The following is a 21,167-nucleotide window of genomic DNA, read 5'->3' as shown; positions in this document are numbered from 1 at the left end:
TGAAAGAAAACTTGCCAGTAGTTGAACCCATCGCCGAGCCTGTTTAAATCCCTTTAAATTCACCACAAAATCTGTGAGGTCTCTGTAAATTTCGAGAGTCCGGCAACCCTGCCACCTCCAGAAAGCACTACTGTCAGCAAAGCACTTCCCCATCTATCTCCTGAAGCTTGCACTCAATGGATCCCTCTCTACCCTCTGAAATGCCGGAGAGAGGAACTGAATCTAGCTTCCTACGACAGACCAAGCAAGCAATGTCCAAGGCTGTTTGTTACCTCTTCCAACTGTTCTCCAAGACAAAGGGCTTTGCTCCTTCAAACTTCCCCTCAGAATATTAGAATTGCCAGTCCACTCACTGTCCTGACATCTTCCCCGAAGACACTCCAAGCTTGAGCAGGGCATTCTGAACCACCATCAGGCATTCTTCCATGCAAGTAACATTTACAGACTGTGTAAATATGGAGTAAACAGAACTAGGCAGGACCTCCCTCAGCTAGACCTCAAACGTGGTTGCACACTAGAAGGGCCCAGGGGTGGGGAAGGTGAAGTTAAAACTCCCAGCGCTAAAGCTGTGTCCCACACCAATTAAATCAGAAACCCTGGCAATGGCCCAGTCATCAGCACTTTTAACTTCCCAGGAGTTCCAATATGTAACTCCTTTGCTAAAACTAACTGCTGGCAGCCACAGCACATGGTGCATGGGACACTAACTGTTTTTAAGTCCCCAGGTTTGTTTGCACACGGAGGTTAAGCCACATGTCGTCTGTCCACTACCATTGCAATGTTTCTTTAAATCAAGTGTAATCATCATATTTCTCCTTATGAACCTTAAAGGATTAGATTTAGCCTATCTTTTCAGTCTACTAAGGTCCCTCTGAATTCTGATTTTTACTCCAGCTTAGGTCATCCACAAATCCAATCACTATATGTTTATTGATGTCAGAGATACAAACATTGGCTAGGTCACAGTGAAGACTCTCCCTATAAAATTCTACTAGAGACCTCCTTCCATGCTATGCTCATGCCAGCCTTTCATATCACCATAGCTGACACCCACAACAACCTCATGATTAGATATTATTATGCCCAATCTAAAGATGAAAAAACAGTTATTCAGAGAAGCGAAATCACTACCTGGGATCACACAGGTTAAGTGAAAAAGCCAAGAACTGAAGGTAGCTCTAAATCTGATTACAACTCACAAGCTCTTTTCATTAGCTGCTTCTCATGGTTATTTAACTAGTTAGCAACTCAGCCAACTGTCTTATTATCCAGCAGTCACTGCTTCAAAGACAGCATGTAACTGCCTCCACCTATTTCTCTGATAGTGGTTCAACAGATATTTATTGAATACTTTCTATGCTGTAAGCACCGAAATATTGAGAACTCAGCAATGAAGAAAACAGATTTTAAAAATTTCTTCTTTTATGAAGCTTATATTGTTATGCCAGTCACAGAGGAAAATGAAACGAATCTGTCATAACTTAACTGATGAACCCTTGATAGCGCCTAATTGTCACAACTTCCTTTTATAAGTACTCAGAAATCATCCTTTTGTGACTTGTTCCAGAACCTTTTCCAAAATTTATATTACAACAATCTTAAAAACATCTCATGTGCTTTTAAAAAACACCATAGTGCTGTTAAAAAAGCAAAATTCAACTGAGTAAGTTTTAACATGTTATTGCCTTTATTCAGCAATTCATGAATCAGGCAGCATCCCATCTAGCAGACAGAAAGGAGCTTCAGGGAGCTATAAAAGTCAAGAGATTTTGTAGACAGAAGGGAGCAGGAACAGGGAGGCTGCACTGGGCAAAAAGAGCAGATTGGTTCTTGCAAGGTTACTTCCTTTAGGGATAGCAGGGGTTTATCAGGCAGATTACCTAACTAACGCTGATGATTCCTGATTGAGTGGTTTAATATTCCATTTCTGGGAAAAGCAAAACTGTAAGTAAGTCTCAGTTTGGTGACATCGGGCTTAGCATAAATGACTCCATTTTGGGCCTGTTGTTTTGTTTTTAATAGTGCTTTTAAATATTTGAGAAGTAAGACAATCTGGAAATGTGTTTGCATCATGAAAGGATGAAAATATCGAAGCAAGCTCTCTATACAAGTACTGTCTAATAGAACTTTCAGGATTGATGGAAACATTGTATATCTGTGTTGTCCAGTCTGTGCCACTAGCCACATGTGGACATTGCACACTTGAAATGTGGCTAATGTGACTGGGGACATAAATTGTTAATTTCACTTAATTTTAATTAATTTTTACTTAAATTTAAATAGTCACATATGACTAGCAGCTGCCGTATTGGGCTACACAGCTCTAGAGGAATCTAGGTTATGAAATGACTACCTCTCAAAGTGAGGAGAGGGACAAAAAATTTATAAACTCACTCTTTATGGCCTTTGGTCATTGCTTTTTCTTGGGTTTCTTTCAATGACATTTAATCCTTTTCTCCCGAAACAATCCTAAGGGGCAAGCAGTCCATTAATGCATTCACAAAAAGTAAGCATTCACTTCGGACCTAAAATAAATTAGATAGTCGTCACACATGGAACTCATGTGCTTTGTCTCTGCAAATATATCTCTTTTGTGGGATTTTCACAATTAAGAATATGTGCCTGAACTGGTGTCTGCCTTCCCCTAGTCAGATGGTGGTAGCCAGCAAAGGTAGATGATCTCATTTGCTAGCTTATGTCTAGGGAAGGCAGACTCCTAAACACATCTCAGAGGCAGAATAAATACCTGGCACTCTTCCCCTCTCTAAAAGATTGTGCGTTTATTGGTTGTTTTAATGTGCATGTAACTTCACAAGATTTCTGACGAGGGCTCAATAGGCCTCTAAGTTAGCACATCCCTGTGGTTCTACTAGGAATAAGTAGAACAACAACAACAAAAAATATGGTCTTAATAGGGCAGAAACTGGCATAGGTACATTTGGTTGCCGTGTTCATTGCTTTCAGGTCAAATATTTTTCAGCATAATGATACTGAGAAACAAAACCAAGATGAAACTCTATTGTAACTGATACAAGCTACTGTGACATGACCCCAAAATCAAATATCAGTGGTTTAAAACATAATAAAGATTTATGTCTTGTTCAAACCACATCACAGTTTCATGTGAGTTGATGGGGGACTCTTGCCATGCAGTGTTTCAGGGACCCAGCACGCTTCCATCTATGGCTCTACTGTCCCTGAGCTTTTCCACTGCATCTTCTGAATCCAATCACTGGACAAGGGAGGAGACAAAATGTGGAGGATCATGTAAGAGGATTTCAGAAGCCAGGTTTTGAGGTGTCATATGTTATTCCCACCAAACTCCATTGGCTAGAATTCAACCCCATGGCCCTACCCAACAACAGGGAAGAGTGAGAAGTACAATTTCAGCCATGCGCTCAGGAGGAAAAGGAACAGGGGCTTGATGAACACATAGCACTGTCTTTGCGTATCACTAATTTGGGTTATTTGGGAAATAGCCCAGCCTGAATTAATGAAATTCATTCATTTATTCATTCGGTTATTCATTTCAAGCATATGCAGTAGATTTAACTATTTACCAAATGTTTCCAGCACAGAAAGGATCAGACTTTACTATATAAGCCTCAGGTGTTTTCCTTCTCCCTTCCTGTGTCTTAGATCCACCAGTGGCACCCACAGATACCACCTAGCCCAGCAAGCAACTGATCAAATAGTGCAAACAGAAAATTCATGACCAAGAAAGTGGCCCTTATTTCACTAGACTAATGAGCTTCCTTGTAACGAACCTGAAACATTTCATGATTAATCCCCAAACAATGTGCACTTTTTATCATGCACCTGCATTACAAAATGGTCTCAAAAAAAAAAACCCTCTTCTCATGGAAATCACTTTTCTTCCCAGAAAAAAAATCAAACTGTTGAATTTCTTCAATACTGCATGGTAGATGTGAAATAAGTCCTGATGTTCCCTAAATTTTTAAAGGTCCAGGTGGATAATCAAATCCTCCCCATCATTACCAAAATTGCCGATTAATACTATACACAAGGATAGCTGTTTTTTTGTTTTTTGTTTTTTTTGCGGTATATAGGCCTCTCACTGTTGTAGCCTCTCCCGTTGCGGAGCACAGGCTCTGGACGCGCAGGCTCAGCGGCCATGGCTCACGGTCCCAGCCGCTCCGCGGCATGTGGGATCTTCCCGGATCGGGGCACGCACCCGTGTCCCCTGCATCGGCAGGCGGACTCTCAACCACTGCGCCACCAGGGAAGCCCCAAGGATAGCCGTTTTTTCCCAAGAAAAATTCCTCTTCATGATCCAGCACTTCTTTAAGTCTGGTGAATTTAAACTCTGAACCATCAGGAAGTATTTTTCAAATGACCATAAAAGAGAACCTGCCAAAATAAAGCTCTTGATTAAAAGTCAACATGATTACTGCAAGCACAGGCTGGGGGCCCCAGCCTGCCAAGCCCTTAGAGAATGCAGCTTATGGGACAAATAGAGTCCAGAAAACACCAGTTTAATTTTAACAAAATGTGATTGTCTGGAAGCATTTCGCTATATTTAACATAGGGGAGCAGTTTCCAAAAATGAGGCTTAGATTTTTGGAAATAACAATTAGGACTCCATCTAAGGGGCAAGATCCAAAGTGTAATTATTGCTAAATGGAGTGTTTTTCTGAGGGTGGAAATGAAGTCTTTAACTTGGCTGCATGAGCCCAAATGGACAAAAAAGGTACCTCTGAAATGTTGTTATTTTAATATCTACTGGATATGTTTAAATGAGGAAGTCTAGCAAGTGTGGGTTGTTATAGAGTGCATTGTGTCCATTCAAAGTTCATATGTTGAAATCCTAACCCCACTGTGACTGTATTTGGAGATGAGGCTTTTAATTAAAATTAAATGAGGTCATACAGGTGAGATCCTAATCCAATAGGACTGATGTCCTTATACGAAAAGGAAGAGACACCACAAATGCACACACAGAGAAAAGGCCATGTGAGGACACAGGGAGAAGGCAGCCATCTGCAAGCCAAAGAGAGTTCTCACCAGAAACCAACCGTGCTGGCATCTTGGCCTTAGACTTCCAGCCTCCAGAACTGTGAGAAATAAACTTCTGTTGTTTAATCCACACAGTCTGTGGTATTTTGTTAGGGAGCCCTAGCGCACTAATACAAGGATGAATACAGAAAGCCTCAGGCCACGTTAGAACAGGCGTCCAGGCGAATAGATAACAAATTCAGTTCAATATAGATAAGGTCCAAGTCACAGATTCAGAACAAAGGGCAACATCAAGAAATGTCTGCTAAATGGAAGCGTACTATCCCTTCAGCATACTAGTCAGAGGAAGGATATTTATGGTTGACATGAGGAAAAAAATGAAAAACCTAAGGTACGTGCAGCTCTCAGATGCAACTACAGTGTGGCAAAGCCTGCCAAGTCACTACATTGTTGACATCTAGAAAACGTAGCCCTGAATCCAAGTGGGGCTGCTCCAGGCATTGATCAAAGTAGGTGGAAAATGGAAAGCCAGGTGGTTGAAGGCCCCTGGGGACAAGCTCAGGGGGCAGCAATTCTCTAAGGAGAGTAGGACTCAGCAGGCAAGGGTGACCAAGGGGCTACACAGGCTGAAATCGGATCTGTAGCTCTTACTGCAAGTCCCCCACTGAGTATACTGAATAACCAATGGAACATAAAAATCATCCTGGGCATGAAAAATGCTAGCACAGGCCAAGTGGTTCTTTACCAACTTTTAAACAATTTGTTTTGGTCCCTAATGACTTCCTTCATCTTGGGAGACTTCAAGATTCCAGGCAAGTAAGCAGATCTTTGCTCCCCACAAGAAACACCACAACCTCTTCTTCCAGCTTCTCCCCTAAAGATACCTCGCTAAGTTAAAGCAGACAGGCTGCCGGCCCACATGACACCCTCGTGTGTATTAGGAAAAGGGTCCTCCCTTGGGGATGCAGCCTTGCACCGGATGCAAGGCTTGGCAAGGGAAGCACAGGCTGGCAGACAGCCCCCATTTGGGCCCTTGGGACGGCATGCTTGAGCAGGAAGCAATCTGCACAACTATATGAGATGCTCTTCTGTAAAAGACAGAGTTTTTGAAGCTCATGAGCCACTGTGCTCACAACAGTAAAAAGTCCATTCTTTCATCCCAGCACAAGCTCAATGGCTACAAGAAGCACTCCAAGCGCAACGGACATAGGGTAGAAACAGCCATCATAATGGGCACAACATCACAAACCTAGCCTCAAGAAAGTGCAACTTAGCAATTTACCAAGTGAACGTTAGTATATCAGCCCAGCAAATTCTAAGACATCTTTGAAAAGAGGAGAATAAAATAATAAAAGCTCTGAGAAAGCACCAACATATATGCAAAATGAGCCACTAAACACAAAAGCTTTGAGAAGTACAAAAGATAAATTCATCTCTAAAGATGATGCATGGAGGGCTTCCCTGGTGGCGCAGTGGTTGAGAGTCTGCCTGCCGATGCAGGGGACATAGGTTCGTGCCCTGGTCCGGGAAGATCCCACATGCCGCAGAGCAGCTGGGCCCGTGAGCCATGGCTGCTGAGCCTGCGCGTCCAGAGCCTGTGCTCCGCAACGGGAGAGGCCACAACAGTGAGAGGCCCACGTACCGCAAAAAAAAAAAAAAAAAAAAAAAGATGATGCATGGAAGGTTTCTGGAGACCAAAGAAACTCAACACTGGGCCAAGAAGAATGAAAGAAAACACCAAAGAGAGAGATAAAGAGAGAGAGAAGCCCCATAAAATCCTTATCAGCACTAACTGTCCAGAGAAATGTGGGGGGAGAAAAGCCTATAGAATACAGGCAAACCCACTGGAAGAGAACGTTTAACGTGAAAAACATTGATGATGTATATTTCTCCAGGTACAGGGTGACTGGAAAATGGTAGAGACAGATGTTTAAAAAAAGGGAAACCAACAATTACTTCAGAAACCCCATCATCATAACAGAAAGAGAATCCTGTTATGTACAACAGGGCCACTCAGCTCCTAACCGAAGACGAAAGTCAGAGACAGGTACAGTGACTCACCCTACCTTTCCCAAGCCCACCCTCAGCCTTTGAGGTCTGACTCAATGGCTTGGCACTAAAAAGTCCCCTGAGTGCTTCCCTCAGAAAGTATTAGACTGAAAGTCCTAGGATTTCATCTGCAGTGGCAATTCCAATGCTCTGGAAGGCAGAGGCACATGGAGTCTCCATTCTCCTTCCAGTAGGTTGTGACCAACCAGATTCTAATCCTTCCACAGACTAATTCTCCAACCAAACGTTGGATTGTAATCTGAGTTTCTGTTGCTCAAGCAGGCATGAAATAATAATGGCTAAATTTGTATGATACCTGCTATAATCTAGAGTTTGTGTCCCCACCAAAATTCATATATTGAAATCTTAACCCCCAAAGGTGATGGTATTAGGAGGGGGGGCCTTTGGGAGATGCCTGAGTCATGAGGGTGGAGCCCTCACAAATGGGATTGGTGCTCTTATAAAAGAGGGTACAGAAAGATTCCTTCCTCTTCCACCATGTGAGGATACAGTGAGAAGTCTGCCACCCAGAAGAGGGCCCTCACCTAACCATACTGGCACCCTAATCTTGGACTTCTAGCCTCCGAAACTGAGAAATAAAATTTTGTTGGTTATAAGTCATCCAGTCTGTATGGTATTTTGTTATAGCAGACCAAACAGATTAAGACAATACCTTATCATTTGCAAAACACTTTGATATAGAAAAATCAGTGTCTTAGTGATTGTCAGGACACCCTGTAAGATGCAGCATCATCCCAATAGCCTCCCATATCCCTTGAGCCTAGAGGTGCTCCCTCTAGGGAGCCAAAGTCAGTTCTCAGGAGGACTGGCCCAGAGAAAAGTTCCCAGCAAGTCCTGAGATAGGGTAAGAGCTATGTGGGTGGAGAGTCTTGGGGTCCTAGGTTCCTGTGGTGCCGAAGGGGTGGTGCAGTTTCCAGGCAATCCATCTCCTTGTCCATGGGGACTCCTCACTCCATGGGTGGGAGCAGCTGAAAGCAAACACTAAAGTGGATCCCTCTGAAGCATAGGGACAGGGCTCAGGGCCCAGTTCCTCTTGCCCAGGTCTAAGGACAGTACAGCTTCCTCATGAAGTAGGTTCCAAGGTCATTTTATATGATAGGTACATTGGAGCATCCAAGGAGAAAATTGAACAGCCAGTAAAGAATTTGGACTGTGGAGAATCAACACTGGAGAGGAGATAAATTTAACATCCATCCTTTAGCATCAATTTGAAATGGGGGCAGGTAACCACCCTTACTGTGTAGTCTCCCAAATGGTGCTAAACACCATAAGTGCAAGGAGCTGACAGCCAGGCACCAGGGAGAGCAGCACAGGCTCTGGAGCAAAACTGCCAGAGTTCAAATCCCACCTTATCACTCTCTGGCCAGCTGAGGACTCGGGTTCATAATTTATAAAATGGGGCTAACACCTACCTCACAGAACTATTAGGAGAATTAAATGAGATTACTCGTGTAAGATATTCAGCACAGTGACTCAAACACAAGAAGGAAAAAGCTTGTTGTTGCTAGTTACCACTGAAATGACAGAAAGAGGAACCAGAAGTCTAAAATATTAGACTGACAACCACCTCTTAATATGAGGTGGAAACTACTTGAGGCTTCCTTCTTCGGGAATTCTTAAGAAATGTCAATGAAATGAAAAATAAAAAACATATTGCTTCCTCAACGAAAGCAAGCATTACTCCATGATATATTGTCTAATGTTGCTAATTTAGGGGAATGAAAAGTACTAAATCTTTCATATAAAGAAAGACAGGTTAACCTGGGCAAGGTGAATGGAGTTGTTTTGTAGGAAGTAACCCTTTAAGTGTGAGTTTAGTGGCCCAGTAGAAATATCTTTACTGCTACGATTACCGTTAATAACCATCACCACCTATTGAATACCTCCTAAGTGCCAAATACTTTGCTAGCTGTGAGCATTAGTGCTACTCCTTACTCATCTCTGAAAGCTACAGATGTAGTTAGTTTTGCTCAGAAATATTAAGTCACCTGTCTAAAGCCCTACAACTGAAGACTGGCAGGGTCAGGATTCAAATCCAGAAATAACTCCAATGACCATACTCCTAGTTCTACCATCCCCACTGTCTTCCACAGCCTAGAGGAAAATTAAAAGCCACCAGCCCTCAGCTATCTCAGGCTGACAACAGATGAAGCATGATTATATTCATGCTGAAAGGTGGTATTTTTTTCTGTGCTGCTCCCCTCACTTGAAAGGACTCCTTCACCATGGCTTCATAGAACTTTATCACGTAAGACCTCACATCTTATGGTCTCATTTTTCTGTTTCCTGAAATATAAGCTTCTAGGGTCAAAAGACCATGTCTCACATTTCGTTATATTTTCTCAGTAGCTAGAACAAAGCCATAACATGAAAGGAGCTCAAGAAACACTATTTGAATAAATGAATGATGTCCTAAAGAGAGAAACAATGTAAGAACCAAATTGGGAGAATGTAATGGCACTGGCTATGGTGAGAAACATACAGGCAACTTCATTCAATTCCAAGATGGAAAATAATACTGACATTTCCTGTTTGGGGAATCCATGGTCTAATCTTTTAACATCCCTAGTGCTTAATCTGTCATTCACCACACACAGATTTAGTACTTACTGCCAGGTACTCATTATCAATCCTTTGAAGCATAAAATCAGCAGCATCAGCTAATATAGCTATGGAAATGCTTTTGGTTTCTTTGGGAGGAAAAAAATATATGTACTTTCAATGTCTCAATCCATTGTAGATTCCCCTCCTCCTTGACAACAGAAAAGTAGTAGCAGCAAGGGTCCCATTCACAAACGCACACTTATTTCCCTCAGAGGATGCCGGATGGGACCAAACAAGATGCTCTTTTGAAAGAGGGCTCAGATGTCCAGCTGGCACATCACCAGGATCTCTCTCTCCACATCTTTATCTACCACGTTTTTGGCCCTGAGGTCAGTCTTCTGCAGGGCATGATGACTTGGGGACCGACCTGTGATTTGGAGAACACTGAGCAGTCAGGGAGGTAGGCGGGGAGGTGGAATGGACTCTCCACCATTAAGAAGGCAAAGAGAGACCCTGGACGAGTGAATGTACAACAAGCCCTTTCCTCTAAAGCAGTCATTCTCCACAATGTTGACATGTCAGAGCATTTGGAAGGCATGGAGCTCTTCACTCAGGTAGAACACCACTGAAATGCTGATATACTACACTTACAATAATTGCATAAGTGTTTTTGGCCGATCAGGTCCAAGCTGGCCCATCCTTCACTTAGCACACATTTAGTAGTCGTGATTCTGTGCCAGGCATTGTGCTAGGGGATTCAGAAAATAAAGACAAGGAAGAGATCTTGCCTGCCCTCAAGGGCCCCACAGCCCCCGAAACAAATGATGGAAGTAACAACAGTGGTGGGAAAAGTACAGAATTGCTAACATTTATTGAGTGCTCACCATCTGCCCAGCATTGTCCTAAGCGCATTTACATATACCAATTCATCTAAGTCTATGTAAGGACCCTGTGAGGTAAGGTACAATATAATATAAAATTCCAAGGCTATTGGCATTCTGATGGAGTGCTGTGGAAATCCAAAGAAATCTCCAGTGCCACCTCTCACTCAATGTTCTTAAGAAACTATCAGTAGCAGTTACCAAAGGGCTAAAAGATTATGGCAAAAAAACTTAAATTGAGAAAGTTCCATCAAGTAAATCTCCCCACACCCCATAGAAAAAGACTGCTATTGCCTGATTTTAGCCTTAAAACACACATCCTGCAATATGGAGTATTCCGAACAGTGCACGTTTGAGAAACATGCTCCTGGATATCCAGGCCAACAACCACTCTCACACACACCCCACCTCCCACCTCCACAGTGGGATAAAAAGGACTCCTTCTACCGTCATGGCTCTCCCAGGGAACCCAGCTCCACCCTACTCTCCTTGACAAACAGACAGCAGACTTTGTTTAGAGACCAGATTAAAGGGGCAGTTCTCAATTCTAAATCTTTCACTCTAGAATTTAGAGTAATTCTGGCAGGTAAGACGATCAAGTTTTAATCTATAATGTAGAATAAATGGTGAAAACATATGATGGAAAAAAGGATTTCCAAGAATTTCTACACTTCAAAAACACAATTTCTGTCTGAATCAACATGCTAAATACAAACCATTTTATCATCAAATATTTACTACTTATGTTTTCTTATCACTCCTTGGCTTTTTTTTTTTATTTTTTTGGTGTTCAAACATAGACTTTCTCGTACTTTTCCTCAACAGTTTCACAGGTAAATCACCCTTTTCTCTCATTTGACTGTATCCTCTGGAGGGTAAGGCCCATCCCATTGGTGCTAAACCCTCAATGTGTGTCACAATCACCTGGGGAGCCCTCCCCACCCCGACCTTAATCCCCAGAGGTTTTATTTAATTGATACTGGGTAGTTTTTTTAGAGCTCTCCCGAGCTTTGATCTATTTCTCACATGTGGCTACACACTGAAATCACCTGGGGAGCTTTACAAACTAGTGATGCCTAGGTCCATATCCAGAGACTCTGACTTAACTGATGTGAGTTCTACCTTCGTTGATCTGAGTGCAGCCTCCATTGACCTGAGTGAAGCTTTCATTGATCTGAGTTTCACCTGGGTCCCCAAAAGTCTCTTAAGTGCTCCAGGTGACTCTACTTTGAAGCTGAGACTGAGAACAACCTTACATTTCTTTGGCACCTATCCTAAGACCGAGCACAGCACTTGCACATGGCTGACAGCCATTAAGTTTTCTTCAATATATAATAACAATTTTGTTTAAAATTTTCTAAACTCTGATTCTACAACTTCCCACAAACTAATCAGAAACAATAAAGTTTAATTATACGCTAAAAGTTACCATACTTGGATCCCTATAAAACTGCAGACCTGATTATCTCAGAAAGTATTTCCTTCCTTGATAGGCAATTACTTCACAATTAAGATGAACTGAAGAACTTTCAGATCTCCCTATTTAACACCAACAGTCCAAAGGCCACATCAATACACTCCTAATAAATCAGTATTTCGAAAATGCAATGCACTAAGGCCACATATAGATGACTTGCCTACATTTTTTAAAGACTCTAGGCAGATTTTTCACTGAAAAAAATTCATCTCAACATCTAAGACTAACTGGTCTCATCAGCATAAAATAGGCAGTCTCTGATTGCAGACACTTCATTCTTCTCCTTTGATGTTGTCTAAGTATCACCCCTACTTCCCTTTCCAACAACTCACCAACACATTCGTGTGTTCCCACGCAGAGCTTCAACAGAGCCAGGACTGGAAGAGGATGAGGTAGAAGGACTTGCAGTAGAGGTCGGGGTGCTCTTCACCTTCGTCTGAGGCTCAGTTTTCAGAAAACAGAGTTTAGGGCTTCACCCATGTATGTATCCCCTCCACAACCTTGCAGAGACCTTACACAAAGGTTTACAATAAATACTTGTGCTGAATTTCTTTAAAGCCTTGGGGTTAATTGTATATGTACGTATATATGTACACACACACAGACACACACAATCTGCCCAAACATACTTAAAGGACCCCCTTAGAAACATCTATTAACAGTTTTCCCCTGCTCGCTGGGTAAGGAACAGTGCCTCTGAGTTAAACTCAAAGGTACGTGCAATGGCTTTGTCTCTCCATGTGTCATCCTTCTGTTGTAGCCAGAAAATTCCCCTGATTTGCCCTCTGTGCCCTTCACGGTCATCTCTGACACCTAGCCACTTTAGCCAGAAGGAGTGCTGAGTCAGTTAATTACTCTTGCTTTAATGGGGATTCCATTATTCTACCAAGTCAATGCTCCCAGAGCTTTGGATAGTTAAATTTTACTAATGCATTTACCAGTATATTTTGCACATGCCAAATGCTATGTACATGGGGGATATTAGTAATTATAAACTAGAAATTGCCACTCTGAATCCAAGGACAGATTCATGCCCTGTTGCAGGTCCTCCTGTTAGAATCCCAAATGATACTATCTAAGGTACTTCTTTACCTCCTTCCCGCTGAGGCCTCTGACTCTCCACATCTCACCCCACACTTTACCTTTCTTTTCCGTCTTATTTTTATTTTTAATTTAGCAGATCCATTGAAATATAGCTTATTCTTTGTAGTCTTCCTTTTTTGGACAGCTATTTTCTCCCTACCACCTACCTCCTAAGCAGAAAAGTCATTATTTTTTCCTACACACAAGAGAACTACAAACAATTATCATCAGTGCCAACTAGCCATATAGACACTTATAAATTCTGTTTCCTTCTCAATGATGAATTCTCTTTCCTTTCAGATTCTCAGTCTGAAAGGATTTAATAATCTGCTCAGTCTGAAAGGATTTAATAATCTGCGTTTTTTTTTTCCTTTTTTTTTTTTCTTTTTTGCTCACTGTCACACTTTCAAAAGTCACTCTAGCTGGGGTAGAGTAGGAGAAGCCTGAAAACTCAAGCGTAGATGACATTTTAATGGCATTTTCCATGGCCCTGAGAGCATCTGGGCCTCAAAATATTTGTTTTTATTAATTACAATAGCAAATAACATTGTCTAAGTACTTACTGTACGCCAGCACTGAGTATTTTATGCACATCATTACTTTTTCAGCGTAACAACCTTACGTATTATTAACCCCATTTTAAAAGGTGCCATCAATTTTCACCTGGACTTAGACATCGTCTCCTTTCTCGTCTCCCCACATTCATGTTCTCAACACTGCAGACAATGGTAAAGTGCTTTGTCTTGAAACATTAAAGAGATCACATCATTGCCTCCCACTCCACTGTACTTTCTTCTCCTTATGTCTCTTCTTAGGAACATTAATGCTCTCCCACTGCCCTTTGAGTAAAGGACAAAATCCTTATCATGACTCTGTACTGGCCCTACCTGTCCATCCAGTTTCATTTCATGACCTCCATCTCACTGGTTCTCAGTACGACAGCTAAACTGTTCCCAGCAGGCTCCAGGCTCCCTCCTCAGAGCCTCTACTCAGTCTCACTCCTCCTTTACCCACTCATTCTCTGCCTTTTGCTTGAGCCACTCAGTCAGGGCAACCTTACCTGACCTCCCAAAGTTCACATGCCCTTTTGTAGCACCAGGCCCTTTCTCTTCCATACTACTTAGTCAGCACTGTTGGAATTCGACAACTTTGACTAATGCCTGCAAGCTCTAGACTGATGGCCCTCAGAGTGTGGTTCTGGGACCAGTAGCATCAGCATCACCTGGGAACATGTTAGAAATGAAACTTCGGGGCTCCCACCTGGGAGGGACTAAATCAGAAATCTGGAAGCATAATGCAGTTATCTGCGTTAAACTCTGCAGGTGATTTTGATGCTTGCTAACATTTTAGAAGCAATGTAGACTGTAAGGTACAAGGGGAAATTTTGAATCATCATGGTGTCGTAGCATATTTGATGAATGAATGAAGATGAAAAACCTAAGACTCTGAAAGGTTAAATAACTTGTCCAAAATCAAAGATCCAGCAAGTAACAGAACCAAGAAGTATGACTCTTTACTGCTATGTTTGCAACAATTTCTTTTCATTCCAAGAAAAACCAAGAAATATAGCTCATTCATATTTACACTGAATAATACTTGGACCAGCTTCTCAAATTTCCCTTTCCCTTATACATTTTTCCATATACCCTCACTTACATAAACACTGATGACAGGATGTTAACATAAATACACAGTAAAAGTACCGAGAAGTTTCTAAGAACCTTACGTTGGGATTCTAAAGGCCATAACCAGGATGAGATGAAGTGAAATTTAAAAAGTCACTATGAGAAAGTTTCTTTAAATGAACATAACTGACATTTACAAAATAGGAGTATGCTACATAAAGACCAATTGATGTCAATTAATAATGTGGAAATTACACAATAATGGAAGTGGATGTTCACAACTTTCACTATCTAAAACATTTATATATGACATCTAAAATTTCCCAATCTATTATAATTAGAAGTCAGTTATCAGTTTTCCTTATACCTTTACACATGCATACTCATGGACACGCACACATCACACTATTCTAACAACCTAATTAATAGCTAATCATATTTAGGTAAGCACAACTATTGGTTTTTCATCTCTCATTATAATGATTTCAAATCACAAAACTTTAAAATTTTGTTTTTATAGTAATAAAAATGCATATAAAGTTAAACTCAATCTTAATGTCACCACTTTAAAAAATTTAAGGTAAAACAAGTGAAAGTTTCCTGTTCTGCTGTCAACCCCACTTTCCAGAAGTAATCACTTTTAACTCTTTAGGGGCTATCTATCACAAAATCTTTCTAAACATACCAAGACATATCTATCTCCACATACAAATGCATGTCTACATACAAATATATGTTTATATACAGTATATAAACCCATATTTATTCACAGTTTTTGGATAATAAAAAAGGAACACACTAGATACGCTGGGATACAATTTGTTTTTGCATTACTGTGCTATGGACAGAGGAACTTTGTAAGGATATTATTATTAATCTTCAAATGTCAAAGATGCAACAGCAGTCTTCTTCCCAATCATTAAAAACACTGGGTGTGGACTTCCCTGGTGGCGCAGTGATTGAGAGTCCACCCGCCGATGCAGGGGACACGGGTTCATGCCCCGGTCCGGGAAGATCCCACATGCCGCGGAGCGTCTTGGGCCCATGAGCCATGGCCGCTGAGCCTGCGCATCCGGAGCCTGTGCTCCGCAACGGGAGAGGCCACAACAGTGAGAGGCCCACGTACCGCAAAAAAAAAAAAAAAGAAAGAAAACAAAAAAACACTGGGTGATCAGAGGGCCCCAGTTAGGCTGGGCTCCCAAAGCATGTATTTCAGGGGACAAAGAGGAATCGGACTAGAAAATGAGAAACAAAGTCTCCTGGGAAAAGACTTGGGAACAACCTTTCACCCCAAGGTTACTTTTGGTCACCACAGTACTGCTCCTAACCCCCACTGAGACACTACACTCTCTTTTCCTTGTCTACACATCAAGCTTTAAAAGGCTTGGATTCCTAGACCTGGAACCAGCCATTGCTTACACACACACACACACACACACACACACACACACACACACACACACACACACCCTTCCTTTGTTTTAAGAATCTGGTTTCAAACTTGTGTGTGTGGTATTACATTTCCTATACTCATTGTTATATTTTTCAGAAAATATCAATAACATTTAAACCAAAGACTAGCTCAACTTAAAGCTATCAAACAATATTCACTTCATAAGAGAGCTTGTTTTAGGATATAAACAAGGCATGATAAGCACCCAATCAGAAAATAGAAATCTAGGCAATGTAGCCTATTTCATTGCTCCCATGTGCAGGAAACCATGAGCTGGCTTAAGCTCACAGGGTGATTTATTAGAAGCATTCAGGGGTCTGCGAGAGACCTCCAAAGCCATAGATGAGCCGGATCTTGGGAACATACTGGAACTGGGGACTGAGATGCTCAAGAGAAACCTGGGAGTTCTTCCTCTCTGTTGCTTGTCTCTGCTCCTCTCCCTTCCTTCTTCCGTGTCTGTAGACCTGATTCCTCAATTTCCCTATTTACACAGCAGAAAATGGCCACACCCAAAGACATGCTGGAAATCTGGTAGAACCAATTACAAAGTCCCAGATGCAGGGGCTGATGAGCATAGCTTGGTATTGAAACCCAACTGTGGTCCAATCAGTCACTGCTATAAAATTGTATATACAAAAATGGTTTCTCCCATAGTCAGCATGTGGGGTTGGGCAGGTGGAATTACCAGGAAAGAGGACACTGCACTAAGTTTGGGAGATGACCCGCTAGAAATTTACTACAAATTTTATTTTGCCCGACCACAGTTTTCCGTTTGAATACACAAACAAGCTCTCATTTAATCAAGAGTCTTAACTCTCCCAGTTGGGATGACTGTAAGTTTCAACTTCCCAACTCCTTCCGGACAAATGGGACACATAAATTAGAAAAACAAAGATTGCCAGACCAGAAAATGTAAAGCTTCTAAGGGTTTTAATTCAAATATGAGCTACCAAGTGCATTCCATATTATGCAGAAAAAGTTATGAAGCATCTTATTTTAATTAATAGAGCTGTGAAACGATTGATGAAATTTTTAAGCATGAAATCCAAGTACACAGCACAGAATTTCCTTCAAGTCAAATTAGCATATGGCCACAGGACCCAACTCTGAAATAGTTGTGATAAACCACACCCAGTTAGAATGCACTGGATCTTAGTTTCATGTAAATAATACATTAGTACCTTCCAAAGTCAGGTATCTGGAACACATACCACTCAGGGGAAAAAAAATCATACAGTATTGTACAATGCTGATCCTGGAGATATGGCTATATGGCATCGTAACACTTCAGTGACAGCTACACGATCTCTAAAGTTATTACTTTTTCATCAAAAGTGGCTTTTATAAAACAGAAACACAGTTCTGCTACTCATCAACCCAAAAGAGATTTTTCTTTACGGAAGCGGCAAGCTACCTCTGGATGGGGAGATTTGCCTACATTACAGAGCCCACTACATGATTCAGTAGCCTGGGCCAGCATCAATCCTGGAGAGGCACGGCATCTGTCTTCGACTCTAGATTTATTGATTCAGAGCTTCCGTTTGGGTTGTATCAGGCGTAAATGTGGCCATCTCCATAACCGGTCACCCTTCTGTTTTCTTGGAGTTTCCAGTCACTGTAGAATGACCCTAATGAACATCTGGCACCACATGAAACTTAAATCCATTGAAGGAAAGAAAGGACCTTAGCCATGGACACAAAGCTAGCTCCCCTTCACAGAACTGAGCTCTTCTAAACTTCCCTGACACTGCCACATCCTGGTTTTCCTCCTCCGTATCAGCCCCTCCTCCTACTCTTGCCAGGACCTACCCTGAGTGTCCTGCTCTTCACACTCAATGCATTCTCCCTCAGGCTCACCTAGAGTTTCAACTTTCACATAGTTATTGGTTCTGATCCGTCTCAGTTCCAGAACAAAAACTCCGCCTACAGATGAAAATCTCCTCTTGGCTCTCACAAGGCACCTCAATTTCGACATACCTAAATCCATGCCATTCTCTCCTGATCCTCCCGAAGAAATCTGTTCCTCCTCCTGTGCTCCCTTTATCAGGCAACAGCACCCCCATCTTTTTTCAGGGACCAAGCAGAATCCTGGCGACAGCCTTGATTCCTCTCTTTCCCTCGCCATTCATGTCTAATTAGTCACCAAAGCCTGTCAATGCTATCATCTAAATATATCTCAAGTCCATACACTTCTCTCCATCCTTACAGCCACTACCTTAGATCAAATGGCTGGTAGTTTCCACTCAAATTGCCGCAACAATATGTTTCCCTGCCTCCGGTCTTGCCAACTCCCAACCATTCTCCACGCCACTCTCACAGTGCTTGGCCAAAGGTATAAATCTGTTCATGTCACTCACCGGAATAAAACCTGGCACCTGCCCTCCACTGCCCTTAAAGACAAAACTCTGTAACAGTGGCTCTCAACCAGTGGCAATTTTACCTCCCATCCTCCAGGGACACTTGGCAATGTCTGGAGACATTTTTGGTTGGCACAACTGGCGGTGGGGGCGGGGAGGGGGGTGACGCTGGTTGGCAGAGACCAGGGATGTGGCTACACGCCCTATAATGCACAGGACAACCCCCAACCCCGCCCCAACAAAGAATGATCTGGCCCCAAAGGTCAACAGTGCTGAGATTAAGAAACCCAAAAGGCATAGAGAGCTCTGCCTAACCTTCCTACCTTCTGGTGATTTACTACATTCTACAACCCCCCACCCCAGACCTAACCTCAACGAACCAGCCAAATTAAACTTTTTCTCAAAGACACTGTGATCTCACTCTCCTCTAGGTCTTCCTGCACACTATTTATTCAGCCTGGAATACTATCCGTGTGGTTTTCCTGCTTTCTTTACCTGACTAATTCATAGCCTCTCTCAAGGTTTCGGCTCTGATATCACATACACTGGCAACACATCCCTGCCCCATGAATTAGGTGCCCCCCTCAGCCCAATCAGCTCCCTGTCCTTCCCTGTTTCATAACTGCCTGTTGGCTTATCGGTGACCCACACTGGTCCATGCCTATCTTGCCGTCTGTTTCGTTCTCAGCATCTAACACAAAGCTTTTCATATGGCTGGCACTTGCATACTTATTAAAAGAAATATGCTTTGAAACCAGCATCACTGGTAATCATCAAACTACCAACACTCTTCATTTAGCACATCTTCATCAGCAGCCTTAAAAGCAGCAGCCTTGTCTAAACTTCAAAGACCCAAAAGAAAGTAAGCTTTGGCAAGTTCAGAAAAGTGGCAGAGATGCCCTGTGATATTAGTCAAGGTACTTAGAGTTGTTGAAAACCATGCTGGTGAGTAAGACTGTTGGCATCAGGTGAATTTTTGGAACCCAGCCATCTGACCTAGCTTTAATAACAATGAGGCATGGCAAAACAGCTTGTTAAAAAAAAGTATATACTAAATCAGTTAACTGTCCCAGAGGAAAAACCACACACACACACACACACACACACACACACACAGAGAGAGAGAGAGAGAGAGCGCGAGAGAGAGAGAACATTTCAGTTCTGGGACAAAGTTAAATGAAAAAAACAAATGAAACAGGAAGAATAAGTAGACATTACTTTTCATCCAAGGATATCAACTAAAAGGCAATGGCTTGCTGAATAACCCGGGAAAAAAAAAAAGGATGCCAAATGAATTCCTCCGACTCAGAGTTTCAGGGAGCGTGCTATCCAGAAGATCAGACCTCCATCTCAGAAATCCCTAATCAGAAACTCCAGAGGTGGGGACTGGCGATCAGTGTTTTAACAAGCCCTGCATGGCATTCTGCTGCTTACTGAAGTTTGAGAACAGCTTCCTAATTCATCCTATAACTAGGGCCCAACTCCATTTTCACAACAGCAGCACTTACATAGGCCCTACTATGTACCAGACCCTGTTCTAAGCTGTTTATACATTAATTCACACCATAATAATATTACATTCCCATTTTACAGATGAGGAAACAGATGAACAGTATCATTCTGTCCCTATGAACTACAGAAACTTCTGGTTTTCCTTGAAGAGCAATTACCACAGAATCTGAGCTTCTGAGCTTTAGGACTCTGCTAAAACCTTTCTCCCTCTTACCAACCTCATTTAAGGGTTGCCCCTGTCATCCATACCACACTTATCTCAGAGGTGCTAATCCTTGAACTTTATTAGGCAATTTAATGATTAGGGCAGAATCCCATCTAGCAACTACAAGGGTACGCATGCTAATCCTTGAACTTTATACTCAAACCAAGTGCATGCCTGTTCCTGGCTTCCCTTGGGGAACTCATTCCCACAAGACAATTCCTCTAGCCCAGCAGTTCTCAAAGTGTAGTCCACTTGAGGGTGGGAAGGTCCCTGAGACCCCATTAGGGGACTATAAGGGCAAAACTGTTTTTATAATAATACTAAGATGTATTTGCCTTTTTTGCTTTGTTGACATTGCCACAAAGATACAAAAGCAATGGTAGTAGGTAAAAGTGTTAGTGCCTTAGCATGAATTAAGACAGTGACACCAAACTGCAGTGGTAGTCATTGTGTTCCTCAAGGCCATGCACTTGCTATAAAGTAAATTGTGGTTTCAATTAAGAGGGTTCTTAATGGACCAGTAAGAATTATTAATTTTATTAAACCTTGAGTATACTTCCTTTTAATATTCTATGTGATGAAATGGGGAAGATGAATAAAGCACCTCTGTACACGTAAATACAATTGTTGTTACAAGGAAGAGCACTTGTCTAACTGCTTGAGTCACGAGCTCAACTAGTTGCTTTTTTCCTTGAACACAATTTTTATTTGAAAGGAAAACTAACAAAGTATGATTATTTAGACTCGGGCATTGGGCAGATCTTTTCTTGAAAAATGAAGGAAGTGATCCTACCACTTCAAGAAAAACAACTAACGGTATTTGATGCCGATGATAAAAATTTAGTTTTCAAATGAAAATTAGGATTTTATAAAACTTGTATCTACCACCATGAGCTTGACAGCTTCCCAGTTCTTATAGACTTTTCTGATAAGATATTTGAGAGGAGATATTAAGGAATGTAATATTTGGCTACTGTGTAATA

At 41.8% G+C, this 21,167-nt stretch overlaps 1 protein-coding gene across 6 annotated transcripts in view; it reads right to left on the bottom strand.

The window, feature by feature from the left end:
* The window catches only part of ST6GALNAC3 (ST6 N-acetylgalactosaminide alpha-2,6-sialyltransferase 3), a 597,866-nt gene that overhangs the window by 447,470 nt on the left and 129,229 nt on the right, over positions 1–21,167 (bottom strand). The window lies entirely within an intron of this gene.

This window comes from Pseudorca crassidens, chromosome 2 (assembly GCF_039906515.1).
Source record: "Pseudorca crassidens isolate mPseCra1 chromosome 2, mPseCra1.hap1, whole genome shotgun sequence".
Lineage (NCBI taxonomy): Eukaryota > Metazoa > Chordata > Mammalia > Artiodactyla > Delphinidae > Pseudorca > Pseudorca crassidens.
This window is presented reverse-complemented; position numbering and strand designations above follow the sequence as displayed.